General features: G+C 39.5%; 1 protein-coding gene across 2 annotated transcripts in view; it reads right to left on the bottom strand.

Moving 5' to 3' along the window:
- LOC134624915 (SH3 and multiple ankyrin repeat domains protein 2-like) overlaps positions 1–14,164 on the bottom strand; it is a 299,782-nt gene extending 285,618 nt beyond the window's left edge. For both annotated transcript variants that reach the window (XM_063470103.1, XM_063470113.1), the window contains exon 1: positions 14,062–14,164. The gene's annotated coding sequence lies outside the window, so the exon portion shown is untranslated. The remainder of the gene's footprint in view (positions 1–14,061) is intronic.
- Between the last annotated feature and the right edge of the window lie 8,675 nt (positions 14,165–22,839).

The following is a 22,839-nucleotide window of genomic DNA, read 5'->3' as shown; positions in this document are numbered from 1 at the left end:
ATACAGAGTCCAAAACCAAGAAGTGATGATGGCTTTCCAGTAAAAGATCATGATGTAGTCTGCATCCATGGCCACCTCACACACATCTCACTGTGTCTGAGCTTTTTTGTGGGGACTTACAATGAAACTAGGACTTCATGGTTTTGTGATCTTGGTGTCCTTTGTGGCCGCCTGAAGCTTTCTGATTGGTGAATTTGGCAGAGAAAGTTGAGCACACTGGGTAATAAGGCCAAAGGCAGGACCTTCCCAGTGGCAGCTAGCAGAAACACACACAGAAGATGCACAAATATGACTAAAAAGCCAACTGCCAGCATAAAGTAACCCAAAACATAATGCAGTGGCAAACATCAGTGATGGTTATATTTGCAGCAGAAAGAAAAGGTTAGCAAATGACGACTGGTAAAAATACAAACATCACAGTGTGTTTACATCTCTTACTGGTCCTACTTGCAACGTGTATGCTGCAAACCCGTTTAGTCTCCCTTGTATATTTTCATTTTGGTGACACATCGTTTTTAAGCTTTTTAAAGAAGATGGAAGAGTATTAAAGTAATCAAAGTAATCCATTGCACAAAGTAATCCATTCCTTGTCAAAGGAGTTTGCAAAGAAAAGCGTCTGGACTTCTTTAAGTTGCTTGAAGACGTTTCACCTCTGATCCGAGAAGCTTCTTCAGTTCTAAGGTCAAATGGCCGAGAGTCCCAGATTTAAACCCAGTGGGAGTGTCCCCCCAAAGAGGGACAAAAGGACCCCCTGATGATCCTCTAATCACATGAGCCAAGGTGTGAAAACGGGTGTGGGACCTAATCAGCCAGGGTTTCGGGTGAGCTCATTGTGAATCCTAGCCCCACCTTGTCTTTCGAATTCCTGAGGTCAGATGGCCCAGGATGTGAGTGGGCGTTAAGGCGTCTGGGGAGGGAACTCAAAACTGGATTACAGATGGCAGACAGTTGGTGTCATAAACCACCGCCTCTGTTCAAAGATGGTCGCTCACGGTGGACATAGATGGCTTCTTTCACTCCTCTTTCAAACCATCTGTCCTCTCTGTCCAAAATGTGAACATTGGCATCCTCGAAAGAGTGACCTTTCGAGGATGCCTTTATCCTTTAGATGCTTGGAGAGTTTTCTCCAAGCATGACATCCCGGTGCATTTCAGACCCAGCAACACACTCAGACAAAAACTGGTTCACCCAAAAGACAAAACTCCAAAACACAGACTTAACAATGTGGTGTATGCTGTACAGTGTACCGAGGAGTGCTCAGACCTCTACATTGGAGAGACCAAACAGCCACTTCACAAGCGTATGGCACAACATAGAAGAGCCACGTCCACAGGACAAGACTCAGAAAGTCCATCTGCATCTAAAGGATAAAGGTCACTCTTGAAGAAACTGAAGAAACTGAAGTGTCAAAGGATTGAACCAAAATGGTCACACCTTTCCAAACAAAAAGAAAGTGTTGTATCCCCTGAGACATAAACTGTGGTTCACCTTAAAAGAAAGAAAAAGGCCGACATCGGAGTTAATACCAAAGAAGAAGAAAGCAGATGCAGGACAAAGGACCACCTGATCACTAAGTCCATGATGAGAAACACACAGCAGTTACTCAAAGTAAAAAACATCCTTAAGTGGGGTATTGCCAAGAAATGTGAGTAAGAATAGGATAAGTTATTTTTAATCAATGGGGTGGGGGTTAACAGCAGGTTCAGGGTGTGGTGTCAGGGGAGGCTGGCCCATACAGCTGCCCTACATCACCTGGTCATGCCTTCCTACTTCAGCAGGATGCCAGGACCTGACAGAGGGTCCAGAGGAACAAGGCAGCTGGAAAGCCGCACATGCAAATATCATACTGTAAATAAAATATCCATCAACACTATGTGCCCCGGGTACTTCATACCGCATAGAGCATGAACTACAATGTTTTGGGTTTTTTTTAACATTTAACTGCATTTATTTCTTATATTTATTATTTCTATTTAATTCTGAAATTGCAATGAAACTGGAGGTTTCAATCTCCAGTAACCACTCGACAACATCACCGAGCACTCGGGGAATGATCAATTTTCCCTTATTAGCAACTGACTTCACAACGACTGCCTGCACCTACAACTGGTCAGGGAATACACATTTTATCCTAGTGACTGGTGGTTACCAGGAGGTCACTAACTGGTCACCTGTGTGACTGGGGCCTCAAGCCCAAACATTCCCACATTACCAAAATAACTATAAGTGTTTGTACAACAGGAAATTATGAAATGATTTAATGGTCTAAAAGTGGGCGCTGTAGTCAAAGTCATTACGATCAGACAGCCCACGCGAGCTCACATTAAAAAGAAACAGGACTTCATTAAGAAGTCACATACTGGTCATAATGGATAGGTGAACTTTTGTTTTTGGGATAATGTATGCAGGTAAGAAGCATGAAATATAGACCCAATATCAATCCTCCAGTGCGCTGCGTCACAAGTACCAGTCTGAAGCGGCAGTGGGCATGCTGGTGATTCCCTGCCAAGACTAAAGATCAGCCTTTTCCCCAACAGATGCGAGTCACAGCAGGAGAGGGCAACAAGCACGCTGGGTGGGCGAAGAGATAGAGAGAGAGAGAAGTAAAATAAAAACTGGGGGGAGTGAGGGGACAGGAAGGGAATGAGAAAGTTTTGAAGCACGACAGATTGTCAACCACCTCCTCCCTCCCATCTTCTCCATATCTATACAATCTCTCACTTTCATAGCTATCCTCATTTGCTGTATGTCTCTCTTAAACTGCTTTTACACATGGACATCAGTTCAGTTCAATGCATTTACTTATTTATTGATACGACCTGGCTCAAGAGTTGCAACACAAATATGGAGACTAATACTAGAATTTCACAGAGATGAGGTTTTATTTTAAATTATATAGTGAGTTAGCTAAAATAGCTGGTGTGCCTCCCCGAAAGCCTGCCTCAGGTACGCCTTTATCCACACCTCACCAGGTGTGATCAATTAGCAACAGCTGAATACTCTTGCACTGCCGCTGCAAAGAGATTAGGGGCTGCAGAGGAGCGTAACATTATTTATATGCTACCGAATCACAAGAACAATCAACTCAAGGCCCTTTATATCACAAGCTAAAAACTCTGCAACAGTACACGTCACACAGCGTCAGGAGAATCACATCCTGTCTCTGCCCAGAGTTGCCCTTTCACACATGTAGCCATGCAATAGGAGATGGTTTGTGTCAGACGCGTTCTCACTACCTCAGATTGGTTTGGGGCAAGAATGCTGCAAAGGCAAAGCATGCATGAAGAAGGACAGAGAGTAGCCTGCTCTATTCACTCAAGCAGTCAATCTGACATTACAAAGACTTTTGGCTAGCGACCTTTCAGCGTACATTTCTAATATGAGTGATGAGCGACTCCTTCAGGGCTGATAGAGGGTTTGGATCCTGACATCAAAGTTTAACTTTGATCACGTCTGAAGACAAATTCAAAGTTTGCTCTCTCTCACACACAAACATTTCCTGTTGTCCCCTCCCCTCCCTCGGCTCTGTGTCAGAGAAGAGCTAAATGAGGAGCAGGAAAGGGCAGCACTCTCCAGAGACATGAGGGTGACTTCTTACTGGCAGCTCAGGTTTTCCATTTAGTTTCTGTCTAATACTCTTATATTTATCTTTATTATGGTAAGGCGGATGTGGATTTCTCTTCTGGCTTCACATTTCCCAGAATGACTCAAGAACCCTAAACTGAGGAAGAAAAGAAAATCTCTTTTATTTCAGTCAAGCTACAGAGCTCATAAAGCTGGCTTGTAAACTCCTTTAGAATGGCAGCATCTCCTATGGCTGCATTAAACCTTGGTTTACTGAGGCAATTGTAAGTGCAGATAATAGTGTCTGTTTTTCTACAGCAGATCTGTCCATTCAAAAGATGCATCATACAAAACACATCTAATACTAGTGTGCTTTTCCAAATGCTGCAGGTTTCACACTTTAGATGCACAGGCTTAAAGCACATATGCACTTCTCTGCTTTAATTATTAAGTATTATTCACCTCTGGCTCTCTTCCACAGCACGTCTTTGTCCTGTCTTCTTTCTAAAAGGGAGTTTTTCCTTCCCACTGTTGCCAAAGTACTTACTCATAGGGTGTCATATGAGGGTTGGTGTTTTTCTTTGTTGTTTTTGTATTACTGTATGTTCTTTATATTACAATATGAAGCACCTTGAAGCAACTAAATTTAATTGAAGGTTCCTCAATCTTTTGTCTTAGGAAAAGACTTTAGGGTTTGTTAAATTTTGAATTAGTCAGCTGATTATTAACACTATCTTTAAAAAAACACACACACACAAAAACCCCAATATTCAAATTCCCAGTGTCTCCAAAACATTGTTCAATGTGCCTAGAAAGAATCCAACAAACATAAAAACTAATGGGAGGAGGAGGAGGAGTACACCGGGAACTTGTTGAGCAGCCATTTCCAAAGTCAAGAGTCTTAAAACGCAATCTCAGATCTTTATTTTAATTGAAATACAAGAGACAATGATGTATTTCTTTTAAATATTTACATATTTAAACAAAACAAATAACACAGGATGTTGACTTTAAATGTTAACTCAGGCATAAACAATGTGTTAAGGCCAGTGTTTGACCCACCTGCCACTGGAACACTAGGTTAGTGTCACCTGGTACCTTAGCACTCTATGCTATCGTCCAGATATTGAACAATAATAAGTCAATATTTGATCATCATTAACCTGTATATTTTAGTTTATTAAAATTTTTATCAAAATAAAGCTGGTTGCAGTAATACAAAAATAACATTCACATTTTTAAAATGTTAGAGGGTCTATTTTCTTATTTTTTCACCTGCAGTAGATGTATAACTCTGCAATAAAGTCACAGTTAACCACCCAGCCCCAGTATTTCCCAGCCAGGTGTCTGTTTGTGGTCCTTGAGATTTGGTCTTCAACTGGCAATGTCTGTATTTGTTTTGCTCAGGAAATACGAGGTGAACCTTCATGATCTGGAGGTCCACTCCAATCAGAACCTGCAACGGACCTAGAATTGCTTTAGCTTTGAGCTTAGCAAGGCTGCAGGGACAACCAGCACCGTTAGAGTTCATCCACAGCAGAGCACAGAGCTCATTATGAAGTTACTGGCATACCTGGCAATTTAAATATTTGCTTAGGAACAAACCATACGCAAAATTGGTTAGCTTGCCTCCTCCATTGAAGTGCACATGTACACAAATGCACATAATATTACCAATGCTATGAAGAAGTTAGGCCTAATGTTAAAATACGGTTTAACCATTGTTTAAAACCAAAGCTATTAAAGTTGTGTGTAATTTCATAGATGAATCCCAAGCTTGTTATTTTATTTATCATCCCCCTTTATTTTGTGCTTTTTCCTCTCTGTGCTCTCTCTCCATGCATATCTGGCTCTGCACCTAAATGCTTCTGATCTGCAGCTTCTAGCCTCACCAGGCTAGAAGTGTTTATACTTCTCTGTTCTGGATAGGCCAGATGGCTACCTTCCCTGGCTCTAGTTCTATTTATTCTTGTTAAAATGTAGTTTTCTTCCCCACTGTCTCAAAGTACTGCTTGAAATAAATTATATTCTTTCGCTTTCTGCTATAGTAATACAGTTTGACTTTTGCAGTACAGTTCAAGCTACCGGATGCTGTCAGTGGTGAGTTTTCTTTTAATTTCTGATTAAATCTGATTCAGGTAAATGCTCTCCTGAGCATTTATTACCTGACATTATTGCAAATTATATATATATATATATATATATATATATATATATATTAGGGCTGCCACGATTAGTCGACTAGTCACGATTACGTCGACTATCAAAATCGTCGACAACTAATTTAATAGTCGACGCGTCGTTTGAAGCTTTGTAAGATCCCAAAAGACACAGGAATAAGTAGTAGGATTTAAGAGTGTAATAACGGACTGAAACAGAAGATGGCAGCACTGCATGTACAAGGATGCCAGCTGCCGTTAAACCCCGAAGAAGAAGAAGCAGTGTCCCAGAATATATAGCGCGGCCCTGCTCAGTTTCCAACAATGGCGGCAGCTAGTTAGTTTTAATATTACTCTTATTATTCTTTCTAGGTCACAAAATAAACGTTTAACATATTTTCAGGCGAGAATGTAGCTGTGTAAACTTAAAATATCTGCTCAGTTTATCAAGACACCACATATTTTCAAAAGCGCGCCGACGTTTTCGGAGACATCTGTTACCCACCAGCTCGATAGCGAGCCGGGGTTCAACGCTCACTAGAGCCCGTGAGAACACCGGACTCCCGGCAAATCGTTTTCAAACCCACCGCTGTCTATCGCTACTCAGATTAAACATGATATATAAGTCACTTAGATAACTTAAAGATGTTATTGTTTGGCTTTTTTCAGTATTTTATTTGTTCCTGAGTAAGTCGGTTTGGCTGAGATTAAAGTTATAGTTTTTACACAGCTGAATAAACGTCAAGCAGACAGCTGATTATCAGAAGTGTGAGATGGTCGAGAGTTTACTCCGGTGTCCTGTTACATTTTAGATAGCAAGGAGCAGACGGCTGAGTTTATTAAACTCCACCGAGACAATCTGCAAATTTCATTAAAATTTAATAAACTATCATCTTGTCTTTATTTTTAGTTAGCACATACCTTAACCTCCTAGGACCTGGCGTCCACATATGTGGACATCACATTTTGGGTTATTTAGACCAAAATACTCAATTTTGTTCTACAAGGGCTTGATATCCACTTACGAGGACATTATACTGCTACTGTTCTATTAAAATTTTAAAGGAATATCCTTATATGTGGCTCTGATTTTTTTATAAAAACAAAAATAAGGTAAAAAAAAAAAAATCTGGTAATTCTTCGTTTTTACATTCATTGGGCCCCAATATGTCCAAATATCAAAGAGAAATTAAAAATGCATGCCGTGGAAGAGTTCGGGTCTTAGGAGGTTAAATACTTCAAGCTGCAAGCTAATGATAGTTATATAAGAGCAGATGCTGCTGGTGCAATAAGCTGTACGTTGTACGTCCAATGAACGCATGATCTGATTAGTCGACTAATCGCAAAAATAATCGGTGACTAGTCGACTATCAAAATAATGGTTTGTGGCAGCCCTAATATATATATAAGACATTTGTAACAATGCTTCCTGCCAATAAAGCTTTCCATTGGAAAATGTCTTTATTACTCCTTAAATGGTGCCACATTTGTACACATGTACATGGAACCTGAACATGTGATGGATTGTTATGTTCAGCGATGAGTCCAGCTGCATATGGCAGTTGGATTCCCACAAAGACTTGGAGAACACTATGATGACAGCTGCAATGATAGGGTAACAGCTTTCAGTGGAGGCATTGTGATGGTGTGGGGCAGCATCTCTCTCATTGGAGACACAAGGCTTGTAATCATTGGACACAATCTCTGTGGAGCCAGATATCAAGACGAAATTCTGCAACCAATGGCAATTCTAAAGCTCCACCTGTCGGTAATACCAATTAATGGTATACTGAGGTCCTCAGATCTCCTCTGCTAGCATTAGCCATGGCCCAGGTAGAGTGGTGGAGTGCAAAATAAAGAACGGATAGCCATCCCACAGCAGTATGTAACCAGTGTGAGGACGGGGTGCATGGTTCTTTCACATGTTACTGAGGAGCCTGGTGTCGTGATTTGATTTGTTATATGAATAAAACTGAACTGAATTGGAATACAATATGTGCACATCATAATACAACATCTGTACGACCGCTGTGAATGCATATGCAATGCACAAAAAAATTCTGAAGTCAATGCAATCTTTGTTGCATTGACTTCAGAGTTGGAAAATTGAATGTAGTTAATGTGAGTTGTATGCACTCACATCAAAAGACTGATACCAGATTCTGAAAGGAAGGAAATAATTACACTGTAAGCAGTACTTCCTGAAAACCATAGCAAAGAAGAAGAGTTTTACAGCAGTAATTCATACATAAGGCGCACTGTTGTAAAGAGGCAGTAATTAGGTTTAACATTTACCATATCTTTTTACAGTAACAGTGCCTTTTGAAGCTGAGATATTCTGGGACGCAGAACACTCATAGACTAATAATTTGTAAGTCAGACGATAAACCAGTTTTATTATAGATTTAGCTTATTTAGGGCAAAGTTTAAAAAACCAAAAAATAAATAAGACCTGAAAAAAGTGTTTCTGATCTTAAACTCATCAGAAATGTGTTTATTAAGGGTTACAAATCAAAGAAGCCAAAAACAGTTTTCTGATAGAATTAATTCTGTTCAGCCAGAAAGTATTTACCCTGTGTTTGCCATAAGAAAAAGTGTAAGCTTTCCATATTTTTTGGACCATAAGGCGCACCGAATTATGAGGCGCATTAAGCGAAACAAAACGGTCAGATAAGTCACACTTTACTCAACTCATTCTTCTTGCTTCCTCCACTTCCGTACCATTGATTCATTAATGTTGAATTCTCTGGCAGCTGCTCTATTCCCATGTTGTTGCAGTATATTAATGACTAACCTCGTATTGTGGATGGATTATCTCAGTTGTTCTCCTGACTGAAGTTTGGTCCGTTTACAGCATCCTGCCATGCGATTGCATTTGTCCCTAACCATCGGGAACCCTCATGTTAACTTTTGTTGAGTGGAAAAAAGTTAGCGTTCATCCTCCAGCTTCACTGTGTTTATGTTATGCTAACATAGCTGTGTAGCTAGCGAGCACGTAGCACATCATTATATACCAGCTAGTCCAACTTCAGTAACCCTACAAACGTCACTGCTGTTTAGTTTTCTGTCTTCATTTATGTTGGAAGTGATAGCAGAGCTGTATGTTTGAATTTTTTCAGAAATCTCTCAGTCAGAACATGCTATATCATGTTTAGGTGGAATCTAGCCAGCTAACTTCCTGCTAACTTCTAACTCTGTTACATTTAATAAATTCTGTTTTCATGGATGCCAGGATGTTAAACTTAATTGTTACACCTGGTAAAGCAGCAGCGCTGATCATTTTATTAAAGATGAAAGAATTTAGACAGTTTTTAACTCTCAGTGATGCTGCAGTGTTCGTTTGACTTTGGGACCTGAAGCAGACGGACATTAGGATCCAGATTACTCCGCGAGGCTCCTGACTACGGTAGCTGTAATGCTCCAACAATCCATCAAGCTGTGCGGCTTCGTAGCTTACCAAAGTCGTACTAAAACATTTTTGACAGATTTGTGAGCGCCGTGTACCACATAAAATCAGTTCGAGGTCAGTAAGCACAACCAGAATTCATACATAAGGCGCACTGTTGATTTTTTTTAGAAAATGAAAGGATTTTAAGTGCGCCTTATAGTGCGGAAAATACAGTATTTGTAACTTTTAATATACAGTTACTCTTGAAACAGACCCTTAAATTTGTAATTGTAATGACATAAAATAGAAGACAAGAATCGAGCTGAAGTATGACTTTTCAGACCACTGACAACATCTAGGAGTACCAACAAGCCTTTCCACATCAGTGAGCTAAGTAGTGAATCTGAGCATGGATCGGTTTCTCTTGTGTCCAGGAAACAAAAACAGGCTGTGGGAGGAAATTGAAAGCTACAGAAATTAATATTCCTTTTCAAAAACCTGTGGCATGATGCCTGAAATACATACTGTAGCACAGAAAGAAGCAGGTGTGAGCAGTACAACCGTCACACATTAATTAAACATCTCTAGGTAAATGAGGTGGTCCACCCACCTATATGCTTACACCTGACATTTAGGTAAATTAGCCAACAGTAAATGCCAAACCTTCGTTGCTCAGATTGGATGTCACTTATGAGAGATACAGGGGGACTTAAATGATATGGTTTCATGAAATCCTGGCACAGCTTCCTTTAACAGCACACAAGTGAAGTGAATGCTTATTTCTGAAAAAGAATGCCTATCTGGCTGAGATTTTTTAAGAATTTTAAAAGAATGAAACTTTGAAACTCTCAATGTTCCCCAGTCCTCAAACTGTTTCTGCAGATATTGTGTAGTACCATTTATTGTTAATAATTGTCAAACTAAAACTGGATTAACTTAGAGGATGAAATTCCCACTCAGTGTGCCTAAGATGTAAAAAAAAAAAATCCCTGGTTTAAGACCAGGAGGGTACACAAATCCCTGGGAGAGCTGTGTCAGGATGGGCATCTGGTGTAAAAAGTCTGCCAAGTCAAACGTGCCACTCTGCACTGTGGTAACTCCTCGTGAATAAAAGAGCAGCCAAGAGCTGCTTTTTTATGGAATGCCCACCCAGAGGGAAAAAAGCTTTCTTCTCCTACCTCACAGTCAGTCCCATCAAGTTTTTCAGCAAAGAGGAAATAAATAATATGAAAAAAAAGACAAATAATATGTAAAGAAATACTTGAAAATTTGGACACAGCTGCTAGCAAAGTGTAGATAATGCCACTGAATATAAGTTGTATATATAAAGAGTTTTCTGGAGGAGGTTTCTAAGAACTTTAAAAAAAAATTGGATAAAAGGAATTCAAGAATTAAATAGAAATGTAAATAGAAGTTAACAGAATTTGTGTTCTGTGATGAAATGCATCATAAACAAAAGTGTATCACTAGCATCTTCATGCTATCAAAAAAATCAGTCTGTGAACTGAAAGTAACCACGAAGAAATAAAACCAAAAAGGACTTTTTGGAATGTCGCTCAATAGAACACTTTTCTTTAATACATTCATCCTCAATATGTCTTTCAGTTAAATGACAGCATTAACCAGACTAATCAAATATCACTGCAAATAGCTTTTCAACAACCCAACAAATAATGTTAACATTCTCACAGAAAGCAAACTGTGATGGAACAGCTCTGGCTGAAATTAATTTGTGTTCCCAACACAGACAAAACAACATAGTGAGTCATTTTAAAAACACAACACTCAGTCTTATCTTTGGACAAAGTCTCGGCATGTGTTCGTGAAATAATACTTACAACAATCAGACAAAAACCTTTGGACTGATTCGGTATATGGTGACATTTGAATTATTGGTGCATCTTTCTTTTTAATTTGAGGTCTGTCTCATAAGGCGTTTTCATGCTCAGTTACACCAGATTTTAAAAAGTCATCACCACAATGAGCTAATTAATACATAGGGACAACGTCGGATGATAAAACTATACTCTTTTGAAGTTATATGACATAAAACTTTACATGGCTGACCAAGCAGACCTCACAGTGGTGATCTCTCCGGTAACATCACTGGCCACTGTTTCTCCTAATGCATTCATGTCAGGACAGGAAGTCTACCCACATTCAAAGAACTGTGATTTGATACTTTTAACAGATTTTTTGGCTTTTTTGTTGCAAACAAAACGAATCACCAAACAAACGTAATTAAATTATGGCTAATTTAAATGCATATTTAGTGCAAATGTAATTTCATGAGATCTGATTAAGGATGCACCAATTGACAGGCCAGGTAATGGAATTCGGGTAGCATTCCAGGTTCATACGTGACCAATTATGAGCCAATCAAATCAATGCATGTGTAACAGTCGTAGTGTAGCACTACCACATAAAAAAGTAATACCATGAAAGTATTTGTAACAAGAACCCTGATTAGACACGTCCCCCAGGAAAACATGGACATTTTAAAGAAGCTAAAAAAGGAAAAGAAGCTAAAGTGAATGCTGTCTGGAGCTCAGACCCATTCACCACCAGCCTCGGTATGTGCAAATCATCAAAGCAATTATGAGGAAAATATTGTAAAAAGGAAAAAAAGAGAAAAGCGTCAATGTCCATTATCTGGTGAATCTATAAACACAGTGGAAAACTCTGTAAGTACCTGACATTTGTTTTGGCACCTTTTTGGTTTTTAAACTTTATTTTTGCAGGTTAGTTATAATTCTTTGAAAGAAAAACAATGTATTGGCAGGTCACACTTAACATGATATAAAATGGAGCAATACGTAAATCTAGTCATAATGGAGAAAAGTAAGAGTGATGCTTAAAAATCTTAAAAACTGCCCAACTATTGGACAATTTTAAACATTTTTCTAATGGATTTTTAAAAGGTTTTGTTGAAAATCAATCACACAATCAATCTAACAAAAAAGTGCAAATGGCACATCAGAAACCCCTTTCCCATTTAAAATGCCTCCTTTAAAAAGAAAATTAACCCAACAACATTTCAAGCTCAATTTGGCTCTTTGTCAGTTACAGGGAAATGAACACACTCAGCTGTGAGTCAAAAGACTATTTTCCACTGCAGGAACTAGTGGGTTGTTTAAGGGTTGCCCACAACTTTATGGTTGGACTGTTTTTGATATAAAAAAGCATCAGCTCCGGGTACAGCAGCAATCTAAAATGAAATCTAATGTATTTACTATCCTGTCACTAAACCGTGTCCTCATCTGTACTGGTAGCCATGGTAATGACGTACGGATAGTACGGATGTCATTATGTCGTCACCTCAAGCGTCATCAACATCTCATGGTCTCCAGGTGCTACATAACTGCTAATATAGTCACTTTAAAGGTACAATGCCTATACTAATAGAAGCTGGAGCTACTGCACATGACCTACATTCCCTTTAGTGATGCAGTTACTTTGGCGCAGAAAGAATTTACATTTCTGTTAAACTTGTGTGTTCAGGGGATTCTACATGTCAGTGGAAATAACAAGGCTGAAAAAACTATTAGACAGCCATTCTTATAAAAATTAGCACTACCACACACATGCTCCTGGGAGCAAGGGGAAAAACTACTATTGGAGAAACTGTCTTAGCAATGGCACTACACAATAAAGACATATTCTAGGAAATATAAACTTAGTGGTTATGAAAAAATTTATCAGTGCTTTACAAAGCCCTCATTGCCCCACCCCTTACCCCCACCGCCCAAGTGGTAGGATATTTGCCTGCCCATCATGGTCAAAATTAAATAATGCCCAATATAGTTGTCTTGTTTAGTCTAAAATGAATTCGCCTCGTTCATCTTACATGTAAGGATATTCAGTTTACTATCACAAATACCTGGGACAGGAAGAAAATATCAAAATATCTGAGATGAGTGAACCAGTCCATTTTGTTCTAATTGTTTTGGATTCATTGATTTTCTAATTGATAAACTAATACAAATTTGCTACCTCGTTTTTTGTATTAAGACTTGTGTTTACAAATTACAAGTTGTAGCTTCTGGCTTATGACAAAGTGAAATTTCTATGACCCGTGATGCTGTAGGTTTATCACAGCCATTCCCAAAGAAATTCTCCATACCCTCATGTGAAATATTCTGCAATCCAATCACTACATTAACTGTGCAAACAACAACAACAAACACCTGCAGCAGGTACAACACAAGTTAAATTACACTGTAATAGTTCTCTTATTTCTCTAGCCTGCCTCTTCATTGTGACCTGTGATAGCAGGAAAAGCAAGAGGTGGTCAGAAAGGCAATTAAGATGTTCGAGCAATTACTGCAGCCTGGTGTAGCAGTTAGTGATGCTATTTGCTATAAGTGTGTTTGACAAGTCAAAATGTCTGCTGTGAAAAACGTAGCTTCAGTTTTCATCATTTATAACATTTCATATGGGAACCACGAGTTTAATAAAGAGTAACTGTCTCAGTGTAATTTTTACCTTTTCATTTGTAGTATGTATATGTATGTATATGCCATTATTATTATCGTTATTATTATTGCTGTTGCTATTATTATAATAAAACAGCCAATTATCAGCTGCTGTTTTTTTAAATTCTAATAGCCAAGAGCTATTAGCTATATTTTATCAGTAGTTTACAATGTGTCTAATATATAACAAATGTACCTGACCTGTTAGCCACTGATAAAGTTGTTGTTAAAGAAAGGTGGCGCTGAAATGTCTTTAAGTAGGTTAGATTAACCAACATCATACACAGATCTAAGTCCCGCTGACTTAACACACATAACAGTAACATTCAGCATATGAGGAGATGCTCCACAAACTCTGTTGCAAGACTTTTAAAAAAGTCCATGTGCTGTATACATCTCAGTCAGAAGCTACTGCAGGCTTCTGTTTACTGTAAAAAGTAATAAATAAATAAATGTTTAAAAGCCACATTTTTACCTTGGACGTCTTCGGTGGTGACTCTTCTCAATGATTTATTCCTTTCGCCTTGTTGGCCCCTTCCTCTCTTCTTTCTTCTCTTAATGAAGCTTCATTTCTCCGACTCTCCGGGCGCACCGAGGACAGTGGAGCAGCTCTGCTCTGGGGAAACTTCCAGCCCAAGTGCGGGTCTGTGGACGGGAGGAGAGAGGGGGCAAGTAGCGATGGGAAGGAGGAGAGAGCGTCGAGAGAGAGAGACGAGCGAGAGGCGGCGAACGCTCTTTAAACCCGATCTTCTGGAGAGAAAGCCGACTGCTGTCGCGCTGAAATTCAATATGAGGCGACAGACACTCCGTGCGGCTCGTCTCCCTGCCTGCCTGACAGGGAAACAGGGGAGTGAGAGAGGAGGTGGTGGGAAGGGCGACGGGGGGCCGTGTATTATAGGGACACCAAGAAAGTGCCTTCCTTCAAGACAAGTGGATGTGTGTCTGTGGACGGCAGTCATTTCTGCCGCCCCGATCCAGAGCAGGAATCATCCCCACACTGCGCGTACCGTCATTTTAAAAAGGATTCGGATATTTCATTATCAGCAGAGGAGGTTACCGTTTAATAAAACATCTTCATTACAGCCTGGCAAAGCTGGAGGTTTTCTGTGGAGCTCATGAAAAGAAATCAGTTATTAAAGAGTCTGAATTTCTTTATAAAAGATGAAGCAACCCCCTGACACTACATATCACCAGGGTATTATTAAAATATCATACATAGCACAATGTAAGAAGCCCATTGAGGAATTTACACTCTTTTTTTCAAGCATGATAGTGGCCCAAAAGTAACCATAGTAATAGTTAGAATAGTTATAATAATGATGATGATGTTTTTTAAGTAATATATTATGACTTCATCTTTTAATGTTGGATTTTGTAGCGTGTTGACTGGAAACAGAAGAGGTTATAACAAAAACAAGTTTCCTGATGTCAGGGTGTTACAGTGCATTCACACAACACGAAGTTGCTGTGTGCTTCAACAGCGTGGCTTATCATTAACAAATAAGGGTGTCCTTGTGGTAGAAAGAAGATAATTCCATGGAAAACATTAGCAAATGAAAAGTCTGATAACACAGGGTCATTGCTGTGATGTAAAAATTCTTGGTTGTGTATATTTTTTCTCTAAATTGCATCAAAACTATGGAAGGCTACATCATTAGAGGTTATTTGCTGACTGGCTGCCAGCCCAGAAACTGTTGTATTTATTAGTTCATGCTCCTATTGTGATTGAATTTGACTTCATTGCTTGTTAAAAGTACAAGTTAAAAGGATGTTACAGTGTCCAGCAGCAGCCCTTATACCATTAGAATATTGTTATAAAGTGATTAAAGAAAAACAGTCAGTGTTTTGTTGGGTTGTAAATTCAGTTTCACTGTAACGTTTATTTTTAGAGACGGCAGAGAGAGCGGGAAAGGAGAGACACAGCTAAAGGAGAAAGAGCAAAAAGAGAAACAGGTAAGAGTGGACATGGAGCCAAAGCCACGAAAAATAGAAGATATTCACTTTGTAAAAAGAACTCATTCATACCAATGGAAGAATTGAACCGAATCTATGTCACACAGCTCAAACAGGATGGCTGCTGATGGCTGAAGTGCAGTGTGATGCAGTGTTTATGTCTGTACTAAAAAAAGCTACTTTAACTGCATAAAGTAAAATGGACTGACTTTATGTGGTTGTGAGACTGAAACAACGCTGAGCATGTTTCTCCGCTGATCTGATTTACAACATATTTTTATTTGACCTTCTTTGAAAACTTCTGGTCAGCACAGCTAAACCTTTGCCTCAGGTTTAAAAAATGAAGTCAGCACAACTCTAAAACCAGTGTATGGTATTGAAAACTGGGATCTTTCAGTCTTTCTTAGACTCTACAATGTCTTAGGCTGCATTTAAAGGTAACACCTTAATGTGTATACTGTTAAACTGAGGTTTGCAAAGATGGAAAGGATTGAATATGGTATGGCATAATACGTTAATTATTTAGGGAGCTAAGGCCCCCTAAAAGTTAACTTACCCAGTCGTGTTCATAAGACTTTTGAGCAGAGTTGCTCCAAATGACTGACATCGAGATCAGTCTTAGTCTAATATACACGTGTGTAGCCTTACGCACAGCTGCATGTTAACAAACTTCATTTTAAATTTCGACTTATTATTATCAGAGAATCTTTGCAGTATAGGAAATAGACATAAATCTATCAAACTGAATGGCAGTGCCACTCAAATAATTGTAGGGATGTGACATTCAGTCTTTTTCAGTTTCAGTTCCTGCATATACTGTAAACAAAAGATGGCAAACTACCTATTAGTTTGTGAGGTCCAGTTTTTAAAACCTTGATCTGAGGGTTTTCACAGTGAAACCAGGGGACGCTGTACAACTATAAAGAAGTGACTTGTCAATCATAAGGAGCTCCCACTTTAAACCATACCATAATTTACAACATGAATAAAAATTCATGTTAATTACAACCCCAAACTTGCAACTGAGCACTCACCAGTAAAGTGTTTACTGAGGTCATACGTTTAGAGAGCTGAAGACAATGTTCCCTCAGACTGCCAAGAAACCAGACTTCTTTTTGCAGCCATGGTATTTAAAAAAAACAGTCAGCTAATTGTCATTAACTGTCCATCCTAACTGGACGCATGCCGATGCTTGGCCAGGACCAACAGGCTTTACATTTTAACATCAATGATGCTCTTCAGCATGTTTGTTCAATTCACACATTTACAGACGACCTCCTTCATGCGGTAAAATTGGTACTGACCCATTAAGGTTGATTTGTCTTACTAAATATATTGAAAAAGATTCAGTGGTACTGATGATGAGTAACATTTCTAGGCCTGTTTGTTAGTGTTGCTGTTGGCCCACAGATGAATATGAGCGATATGAGACTGATTTATCTACCTGCCCTTTAAACAGATTGTCTGTCTGGCTACTCCCATTCTCTCTTTGTCTCACCTTCACTTTCTCTGTCTTTGTGTTTCCCGGAAATATTGGAGACTAGAGTGCCCCCTGCAAATAAATGGTCATTACCATGACAACAGCGGTACAAGCTGCAGCCGATGTTGATCATGGCAACAGTGGCAGGCAGCCAGATCAACAGCCCGGCTCTACCCCAGGGGCGAGCCAATGTGTGAACTCCGGGGTGTGTGCATACGCTGACTTTAACTTCTATCGCAAATATAGTGACAGCAGCTCAATGTAAATGACATCCAGACCCCAAATCACTGGAATCAAAGTGTGATGCTATTTTTTTTCTCCACTGCAAACACTTAAAGAACAAAAGGCTTTGTTGGCTTTAGACTGGCGTATTTATGTTTTTTCACACCACCTCTCCAATAGTCAGCCCTCCATCTTTCCCTTAACATAATGTTTACCAGCAAGCACGGCTGACTGTTCCCGAAAAAGTCGTTTGACATTTTGACAAAGACACTTACTTGGTTTATTGCCAACATTTTGATAAGAAGAGTGATTATGCTCAATCTTCTCAACAACAGAGGCAGAAGGCAGTCAGCCTAACTTTGCCAAATCCACGTCATGTGACATAGGAGGTAATAACAATGTGAGAGATTTTCACGTCTATGACTGAGCGACAATAGATGTCAGCCACCAGGTTTTTTTGTGCTCCTTCTTAATCATAGCAGGAAATGCAGTTTACAACATTTTTATTTCTTAAGTGTTTGAACAAATAAGCACAAGCAAAGACAATTAAAAATCATAACATATTGCATATCTATCACTCTGTGGTAGAGAGCGCTGTGTCCGTTTGCTGGGCAGTGGGGTGAAGACTGCTGATGCCAACAGGCTGAACAAGCTGATTAAAAAGGCTGGTTCTGTCCCGTGTGTCAGACTGGAGAACCTGGTGGAGGTGTCTGAGAGGAGAATACTAAAAAAGCTTCTCTGTTTCATGGACAACCCCTCTCACCCCATGCACGCCTCCATGATGGACCATCAGAGCACACGCAGCAAAAGACTCATCGCCCCGAAATGCAGAACTGACCGCCACAGGGAGTCCTTCCTGATGACGGCTATGAGACTGTAGGACTCCTACTCGCTCTGTCGTGATTTTTTTATAGGATTAATATTAATGTTATTATGTTCTCATTCAGATCCTGCAATATTACTTAACAGTATGTTATTGAATGTTTGTTTCATCCCCCCGTCATATGCTGCTACTCTCTTTTATTCATCACACAATACTATGTCACTTTTTTTTAAAAATCACCTGCACTGACAGTTATGTTATTAATTTTACCTGATATAGTTATATCGTTACTTTGTTACAGTTATTCCTACTGTATCCTACAGTTCTTATTGTATATTATTGTATATCTTTTTGCCTCTGTTCCTCTTGCTGTATTGAGCATGTTTATGACGAAAGAATTTCCCTCGGGATAAATAAAGTTCTTCCTTATCTTATCTTATATAACATGTTCATTGTGTTGACATTTTCTGTATTTAATTACCTTCACCAGTCAACTTTGGCTGTTGTTGTTAGCCAAAAAAATCAGCACTTCTAATAGAAAAACAAGAAAAAAAAGTCAATTTTTCACTCAAGATTTGGATATTTATATCTCACAAGTAAGAAAGCATTTAATACAATAACAGATTTAATACAAACTCTAAATTTAAAATCTTTTATTTTCAATTAGTACACAGCCATGTATGGGGCCGTGTACACAATCACTGTGTAAAGTGTACATATGCAGGCTTCTGTATAAACATCTTTAACATTGCAAAAACGAAATATACTTTCAAAAGAAGAGTCAGTTGAAACAGATCTTAGTTAATGTTGTAGAGAATCACAGTCAATGAAGGCTGCGTAGGCTGATTTAATAAGGGGGACTTTTATATCTAAGGGATGAACAGTGTGTGTTCAGTCATGTCAGCAAAGTAGGAAGGAACTGAAAGCTTTATCAATTTAAAGCAGTAATAGTAGTATTAAAACGTAGTTATCATTATCAAGTTCTTGTTTTACTGAAAATAACAGGAGCAATGTGTTCAAACACCTGGGTATTTTGTGAGTATGTTCGGCACCATTCTGAATAAGATGAAGTGCATTTAGCATCTACCAGTCCAACACTGCAGTGCATCACAGCGACCCGGTAACATAAAATAAGAACATGAGGCACAAACAGACTTCAGAGAGACTCTACTGGAGAAACAAAACCAAATAATGTAAGTTAAAAAACCTGTGATTACTAAAACAAAATGAACTGTGGCTTCAGCCTAACTCTGTTACTTGTGATCACCTGTGGCTGGTTTCACAAGGGCAGACTTTGGCTTATATGAACCAAATAGTTTGACTTTAAATTTTCACAAGAAAACTCAGCTTTGTTGGTCTAACGCTGGAGACCAGTCTGAAGCATCTTTGTGAAACCACTCTCAGAACATCCACAGTTACCTTTGGGCTTCATCACATCTTCATCATGGCTCCGCACAGGAAACAACTGATAGAATAAGTAAAAAATTATTTAACTGTGAGATTTGTGTGACTAAAGTGAACAGTGTGACACTTCATAAAGATGCTTTTAAAAATGAACGCCAGAACATCTGTGGCCAACTACAAATCAGTGGAAGCACAGTGGCTGCAGTAATCAGGAGGCACAGAACGAGCATTAGCTCCACTAATCAATGCCACCACGGCTGTCCTCCTAAAACTCCGCCACGGACAGTGTACTTGTTCAATCTAGATGTTAAAATGGGCAAGTGCTCAGACTTGGCACGGACATCATCAGTTTAAATTAGAATTTCTGTGACAGCTCAGACAGAACAAAGAACAGCGCATTACATCAGTCCAGACAAAGAAAAAATGCATTTGGGCATGATGAAACTGTTCATAGGAATATAAAAAGAGCTGTATACTATAAGAGGGAAATTACTATCTGTAATGCAGTTTCTGTAAGCTGACATTACATAACAGTGTACTCACATTAGAAGATGCATGAACTACCTTACCAACCATGTCACCTAACACTTCAGTTTCTTTTTAATCTTTTGATCTGACATTGTTTGATATACAGGGTGGGCCATTTATATGGATACACCGTAATAACATGGGACTGGTTGGTGATATTAAAGTCCTGTTTGTGGCACATTAGTATATGTGAGGGGGCAAACTCCTCAAGATGGGTGGTGACCATGGTGGCCATTTAGAAGTCGGCCATCTTGGATACAACTTTTGTTTTTTCAATAGGAAGAGGGCCATGTGACACATCAAACTTATTGGTAATGTCACAAGAAAAACAATGGTGTGCTTGGTTTCCATGTAACTTTCATGAGTTATTTGCAAGTTTCTCTTTGTTCACAGCCATTGACATGTCGAAGAGGTTAACACGTGAGGAGCGGATCGAAATTGTGTTGATATCTGGTGAACGCAGTAACCGGGTCATTGCAGCAGATTTCAATGCAAGACACCCTACGAGACCACCCATCTCCCATGCTACAGTTAGCAAACTGCTTGCTAAGTTTCGTGAAACTGGTTCAGTGTTGGATTTGCCAAAATGTGGACGCAAGAAAACTGTCACTAATGAAGAAACATCAGTGGCTGTCCTAGCTTCATTCAGCAAGAGCCCACAGCGTAGCACTCGCCGCACGTCACTGGAGAGTGGCATTAGTCGAACATCCCTTCGGCGGATATTAGCTACTCACAAATGGCACCCTTACAAACTCCAGCTACTGCAGCATCTCAACGAGGATGACCCAGATCGGCGCACAGAATTTGCAGAATGGGCAAAACAAAAATTGGAACAGGACCCTCAGTTCACGCAGAAGATTTTGTTCAGTGATGAGGCAAACTTTTATGTGAATGGTGAAGTTAACAAACAAAACCACCGCTATTGGTCTGACACTAACCCACATTGGATGGATCCCTCCAAGACTGTTGGAACAACAAAAGTGATGGTTTGGTGTGGTATATGGGGTACAACGATAGTGGGTCCATTCTTCATCAATGGAAACCTCAAGGCCACTGGATATTTGAAATTGCTACATGATGATGTGTTTCCCTCTTTATGCACTGAAGCTGGCACGTTCCCTGAGATTTTCCAGCAAGATGGTGCACCGCCACATTATGGGTGCCAGGTCCGAGCATTCCTAGATGAACAGTTTCCTGGAAAGTGGATTGGTCGTCGTGGGCCAGTTGAATGGCCCCCAAGGTCTCCCGATCTGACCCCCTTAGACTTTTATCTTTGGGGTCTGAAGGCAATTGTCTATGGTGTGAAGATACGAGATGTGCAGCACCTGAAACTACGGATACTGGATGCCTGTGCTGGCATTTCTCCTGCGGTGTTGCTATCAGTGTGTGAAGAGTGGGAGAAGAGGGTTGCATTGACAATCCAACACAATGGGCAGCACATTGAACACATTTTATAAGTGGTCAGAAACTTGCAAATAACTCATGAAAGAATAAAGTTACGTTGAAACCAAGCACACCATTGTTTTTCTTGTGACATTACCAATAAGTTTGATGTGTCACATGGCCCTCTTCCTATTGAAAAAACAAAAGTTGTATCCAAGATGGCCGACTTCTAAATGGCCACCATGGTCACCACCCATCTTGAGGAGTTTGCCCCCTCACATATACTAATGTGCCACAAACAGGACTTTAATATCACCAACCATTCCCATGTTATTACGGTGTATCCATATAAATGGCCCACCCTGTACTATAAAGTCAAATTTTTGGTGCTGTCACACTAGAATGTGTTCTACCCAGTACAGTTTATGGCTGCAGTATGCTAACCAGCCTTATAGCTTAGCATGTCACCTCTCTCAGGTCTCTGATTTTTAGTGAAACACTTTTTGCTTCAAATGTATATCAATAAAATGTCCTTACTTTACCCTTTCATTTGGCTATGGTCGCATTTGGCTCCAGAAATTCATTTCAGAAAACCTCAAAACATTTCTTGGCAATGGTCAAGTTGTGCAAAAGTCTTGAGCCACCCCACAGGTCTCTATTATTCTAATGGAAAATACTGTATGTTTAGCAGTTTATTGCAAGCTGTGGAAATATACATTGAAATAGAGTACATGAGGCAAAAACACAGTTTGGGTTTGAAAAATCAATACTTGCTACTGACCACATTTGTTCTTCAAAACAGCCTGAACTCTCTCAGGCATGCTTTGTGTAATTTTTTAGACATTCAATCGTTCTCTTGCCTTCTTAAAGAACGTTCCAGAGTTCTTCTTTGGATGCTGGCTGCCCTCGTCATTGTCAGATGACAGCCACTGAGACCATTTCTCAGACGGCTTTGGTGAGCAGTAGATGAATCAGCTGAAATGTCAGATGCATCTCTGAGGTCCTTTGTCCAGTTGCTCACTTAGGTTTTATGTTTAGTATCATTTTCTCAGTGTTTACTTGTGTTTGGTCAGCGTTAACCAAAAACATTTGGTTAGGTTTAGCAAAAAAAAAAAAAAAAAAAATCAACCCTGAAATTATATTAAAGGGGTATCAAGCGGACTAAAAAGATGTGTTGAGGTATATAAGATATATAAGAAAAGTATATGAGATTCTGGGAGGGATTCCAGCAGCACTCAAGCAATGGTGCGTGAATGGGGACAGCTTGGAAAAACAAGCTGAACCGGCCATTTCTGTAAAAGCAATATTTCTCCACTGGAACAACTAAAAAGCACTCCCAAGGAACACAGCTCCATCATGCCTGCCCAACGCTAAGTCATAATGTTTAACCTCTGAGTGGATCCAGCTTTGCATAGTGAATCATGGGATACATGTGCCAGATAGTTTTTATTCAAGTAGTA

This window comes from Pelmatolapia mariae, linkage group LG1 (assembly GCF_036321145.2).
Source record: "Pelmatolapia mariae isolate MD_Pm_ZW linkage group LG1, Pm_UMD_F_2, whole genome shotgun sequence".
In the NCBI taxonomy this organism is placed as follows: Eukaryota; Metazoa; Chordata; class Actinopteri; order Cichliformes; family Cichlidae; genus Pelmatolapia; species Pelmatolapia mariae.
This window is presented reverse-complemented; position numbering and strand designations above follow the sequence as displayed.